Below are 12,072 nucleotides of genomic sequence, written 5' to 3'. Positions count from 1 at the left end.
AGGATCTTAGCAAGCCATCTCTTAACAATATCCAAGGCTACCCTACCTGAATCCGAAAATGGTTTTAGACCTTCTAGGGTGACAGTGGGCATGATTTTCACCACCTGACAGCTTCAAGAAAAATGCAGACAGCATGTCTGCTACTTGCTCAACCTCAGTTGTTGTTTTTAATAGAATGGAGCGATGAAGTCGCCGCCTAGTTGTTTTCTTTCCTTGTCTTCTTTGGTATTGATTGTTTGACTCTTCCTTCCCCAAGGGCACCCAACATAAAATTGCAAACTTTGTTCTTCATAACAACAAAATGAAATGGTGAATGGAACGGGATGTGTTCTGTCTAGGAAAGATCACATCTGGCGCACCATCCTAAGCAAATGTCAGAAGCGATCTAGGCTTCCAGTGATAAATTGTGTCCTGCTCCCAGAGAGCACGCGTTGCAGTGAGACCATCAAGAGTGACCTCACTGCTGTTGTGGGTGGGAGCGATTGAATAGCCACAACAACCTGATTGGTGGCCCCTCGGTTGCTGGGGTAATTCTGCCCAATGGGATCATTTCATGCATTAACCGAGGGACCTATATCTACCGCTGCATGTTGCGTTGAGCTCCCTCTTTTCGCCTCATGCATCGGATCACCCACCCACCCTCCTTATATTCAGGGTCCATTATGATCTTGCTATGCTGTCGTGGGTCGTCTACTTTTGGGGCAGGGGCCCGGTAGGAATTTTCCTATTTGGTGGATTGTCTGGTGCCACTTGGGTTTCGCCTGCTGCGTAGCAAATCGTCACAACTTTGTAAGGTTTGGCGGTTAGGCATTGGTTCAAGGTGGAGGGGAGGTTGTCACACCTGCCCCTCCAATGCGTGAAAGGGTATTCCGTTAAAGGAATCCAGGGGCTCGCCTTGCTTTTGTCTGATCCCCTTCTGGGGTTAGGGCCACGCCAGGGTCCCTGGGAGCATTTGGGGTGAGTTTGAGTCTGAGCCTGGTCTAATGCTCCCCCAGGATGTTTTCCCTTACTGACCTCTGCCAGAGTCCAGGTGTCAGTGCTGCCCTGCTAAGGTCAGGTGCAGCTAGTCAGGAACGAATGCCTAAGCAAACCACTCACGATCTGTAATCAATAAAGTTGTGGCCAAAATTATGCCAATAACCTTTAGCTAAATACTGTGTCAATTGTATCTTTATTTTTGGGGGGAGGTACTGGGAACTTAACATGCAAAGCTGGTTCAAGTAGTACACACACACACACACACACACCCAGTATACGAACCTGATCTTTTAGGAGAAGGGCAACGCTCTCCAGAACAGGTTGAACACCCTCTTTCTGAGCATCAACCAACTAGGCAACATGCATTGTATAGTGGTGCCCCGCAAGACGAATGCCTCGCAAGACGGAAAACTCACTAGACGAAAGAGTTTTCCGTTTTGGAGGTGCTTCGCAAAACGAATTTCCTATGGGCTTGCTTCGCAAGACGACAATGTCTTGCGAGTTCCTGCTGGTTTTTTTTCCTCCCCCCCCCCTTTTTCTAAGCCGCTAAGCCGCTTATCAGCTGATCTGATCAGCAGATAAGCCGCTAAAAGCCGCTAAAAGCCGCTAATAGCGCTAATCCGCTAATCCATCAATGGGCTTGCTTCGCAAGACGAAAAAAACGCTAGATGAAGAGAATCACAGAACGGATTCTTTTCGTCTTGCGAGGCACCACTGTACAGCGTGTCCAAATTAGTGCTACTGAAGGTTTTGCATCAGCAGGGAGCAAACAACAAATTATGTTTGCAAACAATTGATGAAAGAAGGGGAAACAATTAGCATTAGATGGGGGGGGGATGAGAATTTTTCACATCATATTGACTCTTAATTGTTTTACCCATAAGTTGAATCTAATTTAAAGATGTTTTCAATTATCCGTGTACGTTATCATTTTTTCTCTCTCTCAAAGGGGGGAGGGGAACATTTGCTAGTTAGGCAATAGAGATGTAATTGCTGAAACAGACAGAAAGGCAAATAGAAATCCAGGAAGGTTCTGTTCATTTCCCATGACTTTAAATCACAGCACTAATTTGCTGATTAGTTGTGAATTATAATTCCAATTAGATAAACTAAAAAGCAACCTATAGCTCTGCAAATGGCTTGATAAAAATAGCCAAGCAGAATTTTTGCACTAACTAAAACTTTGGTTTAAATCCTGAGAGCCAAATAATTACATGGTGGGCTGGGATCTGGGGGAAATGGTCACTAAGTCTCCTGTTCTGCACTGCAGGATCCATCTCCTATCAATCTTTCCCCCATCAATCCATGTAGTAGGCCCAGTTCACAGAGGCAGGTTGACTGCAGAATCAAGCGCTGGACTGTGTGAATGGAATCAGTGGAATGGAATAAAATCAAAAGGTGCTCCAGAGTTGATATAGGAGAATTCAGGCAGCTCCCTGACTAGGATGAGAGTGAGAGATGGGCAAGGCAGTGTTGTAGGAAATGAAAAAGGGCTGCTTGTTTTCTGCGCTTCCCTCATTGCTTCTTTACCAACAGTACCAACAGTAACAGCCTCAATAATGGATAGGAGGAAGAGAACAACAGTCACCAATCTCCTTACTTATAGGTAAAGGGACCCCTGACTGTTAGGTCCAGTCATGGACAACTCTGGAGTTGCAGTGCTCATTTCGCTCTATAGGCCGAAGGAGCTGGCGTTTGTCCGCAGCTTCCGGTTCATGTGGCCAGCATGACTATGCCGCTTCTGGTGAACCAGAGCAGTGCACGGAAACGCCGTTTACCTTCCCGCCGCAGCGGTACCTATTTATCTACTTGCACTTCGTGCTTTCAAACTGCTAGGTGGGCAGGAGCTGGGACTGAGCGACGGGAGCTCACCCCGTTGTGGGGATTCGAACTGCCGACTTTCTGATTGGCAAGCCCTAGGCTCTGTAGTTTAACCCATAGCGACACCCATGTCCCATCAATCTCCTTACTTAGGGCTGGGTCAAATGGACAAGGACCATTTCTCAGCCATTTCACCTGCCTTGAGATTACCTGTTTTGTTTTGACACTATTTCAGACCAAAAAGCAGAAGAAAAAGATTTAGGAGAGATTTGGAGCAACCACCATTTTTGTTTCTGAAGTGCTTTTTGAATTTTGGAAGTTCAAAATGGCTGCCACCATAAAAATGGCTGTCTGCTTCCCTGCTGAATGAGGGCCACCATTATAGTGGGCAACAGTTGAATTTCTACAGAGAAGCACACAGTGAATTGTTCCTTACCACAGCTTATTTCACCCAACAGCAGTCATGTCCAGAGAAACAGCAGTTATTGAAGCAGTCTTGCTAAAAATATAGTCATAGTGTGCCATTCCATGCAATGCTAAACTTAATCTTCAACTAGTGTGACGGGGGAGGGCATTGGATTTTTAAAGAAAAAAATCTTAAGAATGTCTTCCAAAACCACACACACCCAAATTGCTTAATTCAAAGGTTTAAAACATGCCATGCCATTTGGGGTGGGAGGGGGAGAATGCACGTTTGACTGGTGCTTCAACAAATTAAGCTGAGGAGGAATCCTTGAAATTCCCCATGTGATTTGGTTTGCTATTTATTTGGAAACAGATCATTTCTTCTGGAAGACCCAGACATATATTGAAGAGTTCCACTTTCCAGCAGGCAGCAGGCTTGGCAAGTGTCATATGAAAGTTGAGCAGGATGTGAATGTTAGAATTCCTGCTCCATGATTGCAGTCATGGGATTTTTGTCTATCACATGACGGTGTATGTTTTGACTCCACAGAGTGGGAAGAGACAGGATGTTCCGTGAAGTGGGACTATTTTCTTTTGTTTTTTTCTCTTTGCTGTCTGATGCTAGAGAGAGAGGGAACCATGTTGCAGTGCTCCGTGTGTGTTTATATGTAAATAAAGTAGATTAGCCAAAATGCTGAGTTGCTGAGGTCTGTTACGCAAACTGCGAACACTCTGCGGATCCCTAAGTGTACCGATGTCTGTTGGCATCGATTGCTGTGATGTTCGGGCAGAAGAAAGCTTTTGAAGCTCCTGAACAAACGACCAGGAGGGAGAGAACATGCCAGTCAGGCATGTGTCTCTGCCAGGGTCCTACTTGACAGCAAGACAAGCTCCTGACAGTGACAAGCAGAGGACTTTTGCATTAGAGGTATCATGCAATTGAGATCCTAGAGCCTCCAATTACCTCTCTCCATTTCTCTGCTTAGCATTATTTATCCTTGGCAGCTCATTGTTGCTTCTTCTAATTCCGGGGGTGGGGGGTAGCAGATAAAGAAGAGATAAGATAAACATACATAGAGAATAATGGGAAATTGCAGCGAGTATTGTGACTGCATCCAACACCCCACCTCCAGCTTAATAATAATAATAATAATAATAATAATAATTTATTTATACCCCACCCATCTGGCTGAGTTTCCCCAGCCACTCTGGGCGGCTCCCAATCAGTGTTAAAAACCAGGAGAATTTTCAGAATTTCCAGAAGTCAGAGCCTGGGTTACATGTGGTTCATTTTCACATTCTAATATGTAACCAGGATCTAGGAAACCCCAGTAAAAGCGATCTTCTCTAAGGTTAAATCTTCTATCTGTAAAATGGGGATAAAATCATGTAGTTCTACCTTTCAGTTAAAATGCATTATACCGGGGGACTTCCGGGACAACGCCATCGGCAATGGCGGAGTTCCTCTGACAGAGAGGAACCCACTCCGTGAAAATCGGGTCTTGCCGCCACGGTGAAGGCGGAGACCCTTTAAAAATCCCAGGCAGAGGAAGCCTGGGAACGTGGAATTCGGCTGACACCAGGAGCGACTCCCCTACTCGCAGGGAAACCCTCTTTTGGGGATCCGAAGCGACGTGGGGTGAGTGGCGCGGTGTTTTGAATCAACTGCTACTTTTATGGAGTGAAGCCGCACAGCCGTTGCCGGAGATCGCTGACTTTTTCCTGTGGACAATTGGACTCTAAACAAGTACGCGTGAGTAGAACGGAAAATTGGATTAAGTATTAAGAAATATCTCAATTTGGCACCGAAACGAGAAGGTTCTAAACAGGAAGTCCGCCTCCCGTTTTTTGTAAATAGATTGAAGCAAAAAATTTGTAAGCTAAAGTCTGGAAAGTCGTATATAAAGTTCTAAATTTCCTTCATTCATCACCACCAAAACCCCTCTTGGAAGCAGGAGAAAAGAGGGGGATTTTTTGACTGTTTAAGCCTGCAGGAGAGAGAGTAAAGAAAGACAAATTTTCCACCGTCTCAAACCTGGGAACGGGGTGTCAGAGACAGAAATTTATGGGGAAAGTTCATCGACTGTGAACGGATCGTCTTTTGACAGATAGTAAAAAAAGAGAGAAATATATTGATTCCAATGTTGCTTCTTGCAATCAAAAGAAACAAAGTATTTGAAAAGTGAAAGAAATTTTTCCTTGTTGGTTCTGCTTTTAAAAGATGGATACAAATAGAAATTGTCTCCTCTAGAGGGAGCTTGTTAATTTGTTGCCGGAGCTGATCTGGGGACCTCACAGCTGTATGATTAGGATTGTGAGACCAGACTCTAACCCTGGGGGGGAAATGTGTTTACAAGAAGTCTTGGTGTTTGCTTTTTGCAAGACAAGTGCCTTGCTGGAGCAGATGCATGAGAAGATGGATTTGATGGCTGTTGCAGTTAAAAACTTTGGACAAACGGCGAATACCCATATAGAAATTTAGGAACCAGTTCAGGAATCTGTTTTGATAGGGCAAGCGCAAGGGCAGAAGAAAATGGAGGAGGTTGTTGTTGAACCTCAAATAACACAAATGGAGAGATCCGAGGCCTTGCAGGAGTATAAGCCGCTGTTCTTGAAGTTCGAATCTGGAGTGGACCGGGGGGGGGGTCTGGAGTTGTGAGGGCTCTTAATTTTGGAAAGACTTTGAAACATGCTTTTAAATATTTTTTGGATTACAGTGTTGACTGTGGGGAATGGGACTGTGGGGAATGGGCTGAATCTGCTGAGGAGAGATGGAGATACTTTTGGATTGGAGTCCTCCCGAGACCTACCCCCCAATGAGAAAGGAAAGAAAACAAGAAAAAGATCAACAAAAGATAAAGTAAAGGGTAGGTATAAACAAGAAGAAGACCTGCAGAAGGGACATGGAAAAGATTTAAGAGCCTCGGACATAAGAGCACCAGGTTGATGGACTAGATAGACGAGAAAGGACTGACAAAACCCGAGACCAGGAAGAAGAGACGATGTATGAAGATTGGAAGAAAGTTTCAAAATTTATTTAGAAAAGTATTGTAAAATTAATGAGTATTAGAAAAATGTTGGAATGAAATAATTTGGCCTTAGCAGAAATGTCAAAAAGAATTATGAAAGAATATGTTATGGTTAAAAGAATTTGGTATATATAAGTTTTAAGTTTTAGAGTTTTTTAGGTAAGATAAGGTTAAAATAGATCAAGGTAATTTAAATGACAGAATATTGTGAAAGATGGAAAGGATTTGCTGAGATAATTAACAACTAGAATACAAAAAGGGGAGGTGTGAGGAGGTCGTTGAAATAAGTTAATGAAAGTTAAGGATTTGGGAATATTAGACTTGTTTTTTAATTGTTTATTTTTGTTTTTTGATTTAGATGTATTGTGTGTTTTGTTACTTTTTTACTTTTTTGACTTTGGTTTTTATTGATCTGTATTGTTTAATTGTTATGTTTATCTACTTCTTTCTTTCTTTTTTTCCTTCTCTTGTCTTTTCTTTCTTCTTTCTTTGTAACTTTAAAATTCTCAATAAACATCATTTTTTTTAAAAAAAAGCATTATACTGTAGTATTATAATAATTATGCTGAAAAAATGTCAACCACTTAGGCTTGTCGCAAAGTGTTATTGCAGAATAAGGTAAGAGGGATCTTTAAGGACACAATGCAAAAATTCACCACCTGTTCTTCCTCCTGTTGCTGTAAAAGATATGACAGGAGAGTACAAAGAACTGTTACAGCCTGTTCTGTTTGCAAGATGCACCATCACCACAACAGGTTTTTTCTCCATTGCTAAAAGCACAAAACTCTGCACAACTACACTATTCTAACAGCTTGATCCTGCAATATATCTCACACAGGCATATCCTAGCACCGCATAACCCTTGTTGGCATTCTGGTCCCCCTCCGCAAAGTATGCCAAACGTAGAATGCCATGCTCATATTCCCATGGGGCTAACCACATTGCACAATAAACTAGCAAAGAGTCCTGAGGTATCCTAAAGACTAAGAAATGTAGCATATGCTTTTCAGGGAGGTGTGTGTGTGTGTGTGTCTGTGTGTGTGTCTGTGTGTCTTACTTGCCCTAAGACCAGAAGTACAGTTTACCGCTATGGATTCCCTTGTTGACCAAGATGGGGCTACTCACTACTAGCAGCTGTAAAGTAGATTTTGCCTCCACCCTACTGTTGGGAGTTTCCATTCCACCGTTAGTTGCAGACATGGGATTGTTACATGTCACATGTCTGTTTACATTCCAGCACAGTTTGCTGGCGTAAGCGGAACTTCCACTGTATTGCTTTTGTTTTGACTCTCTCTCCGAGAAGACAGTGAGGAGAGACGACATGTTTCTTTGTCTTGATTTATGTTTAATAAATCCGTAGTTCTTAGTATGTACCCACAAGCCTCAGCCTTCTTCTGTTGTGCAGTTTACACTGCTACATATAGTGTGCTCAAGTCTGGGAGGCTTGAGTCACTGATTTATGTCGGAGCCGGAGGTCGATGGATCTTCACAGCGGCACGGCTGAGAAGGAGACAGTCCAGCTGGGGGCTAGCCAGATGGCCTTTCGACCCCCAGATGCCGACACCTACCCCATGGCAAACCTTTTTTCATATGACTGTTTTTGAAGAGTTTATATCACCCCTTCTGACATATGTCTTATGTGTTCAGAAGAAGGCATAAAAGTATACATAAGAAGAAAAGCCCCATTCACAGGCATCTGTTTGAAAGCTGCTCTGTTGCTTTTATCTATATGCCGATAGTTTCATTCAAGTAGAATCTGTCCCTTTTTGTACAAGCCCAGCTTGTCCCAAAATATTCCCTAAAATTCCTAAGAACTCCAAAACCCCTCCTCCCTCCTCGTCCTGAGAACAAAACACATTACAGAGAATATGAGCTTGTTCTGTATTTTATACCCTAAATCATATTTTTTAAAAAACTGTGTTTGGAACGCCATAATAGTACCAACAATCTCTCTCTCCTCCCCTTAAATACATGTGCAATTTGTCATAATAAGAATATTTTGCTTCCACGTCAAATCAGGTGTCATCCTGTCACCACACGTCTACAGTCATTATATACAGGTAATTTCATGAAGGTTGGGGGTTTGACACTACAACAAGGCACGAGATCTCACTTAACTGTCCTCTGTAGATGTAATTAAGTGCCTCCAAATGTTTTGCTTAATTGCATTCCTTAATGTTCTGAGTAATGGTTTGCTCTTTTCCTTCGTTACGAATTGCATTCATAGCTTCCAGTAATCCCATTTATCATTGCAATTTGCTTAGCTTGAAATGTGCTACGTTAATTAGTTCTTTTCAAGTCTTTTAAAAGAAATGTTGGAAGATCATTAATTCTAGATGGGCGATTTATTACTGCTTAAGAGAATTACATATTGCAGCCTGTTCTTTTCTAAACCCCTTTCAGTGTTGCCCTTTGTAAAAAATTTATCTCACATGATCACCTTTCTCGAGACTGCCCCAGAGAGTGTCACTCTAATTTTTAAAGCTGTGCTTCCATGCATTCTGTGACGAACCCCAACAAAAGAGCACTTGCAAGACATTGTCTTTGCAAACTGTTAGTCCAAAATGAGTTTGTAAAGCTGCATATATTAGCAAAATGAGCTCTTTCTGGAATGCATTGGTAAATAACACAATCATAATGGAATGCAGTACCAAGAAACACTGCAAGACAAATAGTGGAAGATTTCTGCGATATTATTCATCTTGATCGTGGGGAGAGTTAGATGATATACAGTGAGGTCCTAAATAGATTTACTCAGAGGTAAATTCTCCTGAGTTCAGTTAGATTTATTCCATAAGAGATGTGCTTAGAATTTTGGCCTCGGAAAGCCTAGATAGGCAAGTTAGCCAAGAGTTTGAAATGGTAAGGGGTTTCTGAAGGTGCTTGTGCATTTGGAAGTGCATTTTTGCCTTGCTGTGTTTCTTCTGAAAATGTGTATAATACATATTTTAAACAAATTAATACTTTTGTTTCACAGCCACAATTCTGAAACCAGTAGGTAAGTCAGTGCTGTAGCAAAGCGTGTTCTCCTTCGTGGAGAGCACGTGTTGCGGTGGGGGCCGACAGGACACTCCAAGTTGTGTTGGCTAATTGATGGTTGGCCACTGATGTGATTGGGCTTCCCTTGTTGTTGGGAAGAAGTTAATGTTGCCATTTGTTGATTGACAGCCAGAAATACTAAAGCTCCCTGCACGAGGCGTAGAGCTTCTTCTTATCGCCCTGTGCATCAGATTGCCCGTCCCACCCTCCCTATATTTAGGGTTGTTCGCTTTGACCTTACTATGCCTGTCATGCGATCGTCTGCTCTTGGGGCAGGGGCCTGGTAGGAATTTTGTCCATCTGGCTGATTGGCTGGTGCCATTTGGTTTTTGCTTATTGCATAGCAACTCGTCACAACTTGGAAGGTTGGGGTTAGGCATTGGTTGAAAAATTGGTTGGTGGGGCTTCCGCTAGGGGTGCTGCGGAAGATGGCCGACAAAATACAATGTTATCAAACAGAATCTGGTAACAGTATACACAGTCCACATACAATTATAGATCACTGGTGAACAAACACAGACTTAAAATAAAAACTGAAATAAATAAACCACAGTCATGCTTGGAAGAACTATTTATAATATAGGCTTCTTCTTCTTTGGCAATTACGGTACTCTTAGCCGAGAAAGATTGTCTTCCATAAACATGGTTTTAACAATGAGTCCGTAATTGACTGTGGATGCCAATTCTGGATCCACACTGAGGACATTGGTTTCTGGGTGGGAGTTGATCACGGTGTGGATTTGCCAAGCGTGCCTTCCTCCTAGCACGTTTCTCCCTTGCATCCTGAGTTTGAGTGTCTTCAAAGCCCATGACACCTTTGGTAAAGGCTGTTCTCCAACTGGAGCACTCGCAGGCCAGTGTTTCCCAGTTGTCAGTGTTTATGCTACATTTTAAAAGATTTGCCTTGAGACAGTCTTTAAACCTCCTTTGTTGACCACCAGCATTACACTTTCCATTTTTAAGTTTGGAATAGAGTAGTTGCTCTGGAAGACGATCATCAGGCATCCACACAACATGACCAGTCCAACGAAGTTGATGTTGAAGAATCATTGCTTTGACACTGGTGATCTTTGCTTCTTACAGTACACTGATATTAGTTCACCTGCCTTCCCAAGTGATGTGTAAAATTTTTCGGAGACACGTTGATGAAATCTTTTGAGGAGTTGGAGATGGCGTTTATAAGTGGTCCATGTTTCAAAAACATATAGTAAGGTTGGTAGCACAATAGCTTTGCAAACAAGCATTTTGGTTTCCCTGCGAATGTCCCAGTCCTCAAACATTCTGCACTTCAATGGGGAGACATTGTATTTTGAAGAATCTCATATAATCTTCCCCCCTCAAAAAATAAATTAAAAAAATAATAATAAAAGGTGAAAATTTATAGTTTAATCTGTCCTACAGCCAGAAAAGAACGTGACAATATAAGACCTTTCCTGTAACTATTAAACATGAGTGTTTTAAATATAATAATAATAATAATAATAATAATAATAATAATAATAATAATAATTTATTATTTATACCCCGCCCATCTGGCTGAGTTTCCCCAGCCACTCTGGGCGGCTCCCAATCAAGTATTAAAAACAATACTTGTTTTTAGCCAGAATCTAGCATCTTGCCATTGTTTTCATCTTCAGTGAGCCCCAAATGGCTGCAGATCTAACACACTACTGCAAAGGCCTTTCTTAAAAGCCCACAGAACATTTTAATAATAATTTCGTTTCCCTCCTCTTGGGTGGGAAGGCAGTCTGCATAGCAGCACTTGAAAGTCTTTCAAAACATCTGACACATCTCTAATAAAGAGAAGAACAGGTTAACTGAACTGGAAGCAGTTTATCATTTCTTTGACTAGAGAATACAGTCATTAACATGTAAATTAGAGGTTTCCTTTTCTCAGCAGCTTAAAAAGAATATTAGTCTCACTTGCACTGGGGAGACACAACAAAGCTGAACATTTTACAAAACATTTTTTTTTTTTTGCTAGCGCACACTCTTTGTAACACAAAAGTGTGCATGTTGCAGATGGTGAAAACTTCACTATTAAATGCAGCTGAAAGAAGCATTTCCCCCTGCAAATGCTAGATGTCAACGTTTGTTATTACACTACTACCCATCTATGAGCATTCATTCATTTGTATGTATTCTTAAACCTATGGACAAATCTAAATATGTCTATGCAGCCGGGGGGGGGGGGAATCTACAAATCAGAGCTGGACTTTCAACAATCCTTTAAATTAAAATAATTCATTACATAAAAGGTAAAGGTAAAGGACTGTAATAATGATAGGGGTTGCTCGTGCGTAAGTTGCTGCCACTCCTGGCTAGGTTGCCTGGTTAAACCTTTTCTGTCTGGACAGCCCTTCACTTCGTGTCTGTTTCAGTCGCTAGCAGAATCCGTCAGTGGGCGTTTCTTAAAACAGCATAAAAGCTGTTTGACGCCAAGTCTCCTCCTGCTCTCCCTGCGCGGAAGTCTTCTGCACAGGGAGGGTGTGGGTAGTGGAGGACCCATGCTCTCCCCGCTGGTCTCCGGCGAGGAGTCCTGGAGCCCTCTCGCCGATTCCCCCATCTGCCCCCCTTTATCCCTGGTGTTACGCTGATTTGCTTCCCCAGCTGATGAGCTGCCTCTCTCCCTGCTGGGCCCTTCTCCAGCATCACTTGGGAGCCTTGCCTCCGCCTCTGGCTCCGATGTCAGTTCCCTGACAAGGACCCTTGACAGTTAAGTCCAGTGGCAGACGACTCTGGGGTTGCGGCGCTCATCTTGCTTTACAGGCCGAGGGAGCCGGCATTTGTCCACAGATAG

This window comes from Podarcis liolepis, assembly GCF_965112155.1.
Source record: "Podarcis liolepis genome assembly, chromosome: 13".
NCBI lineage: Eukaryota > Metazoa > Chordata > Lepidosauria > Squamata > Lacertidae > Podarcis > Podarcis liolepis.
Note: the sequence above shows the minus strand (reverse complement) of the source record.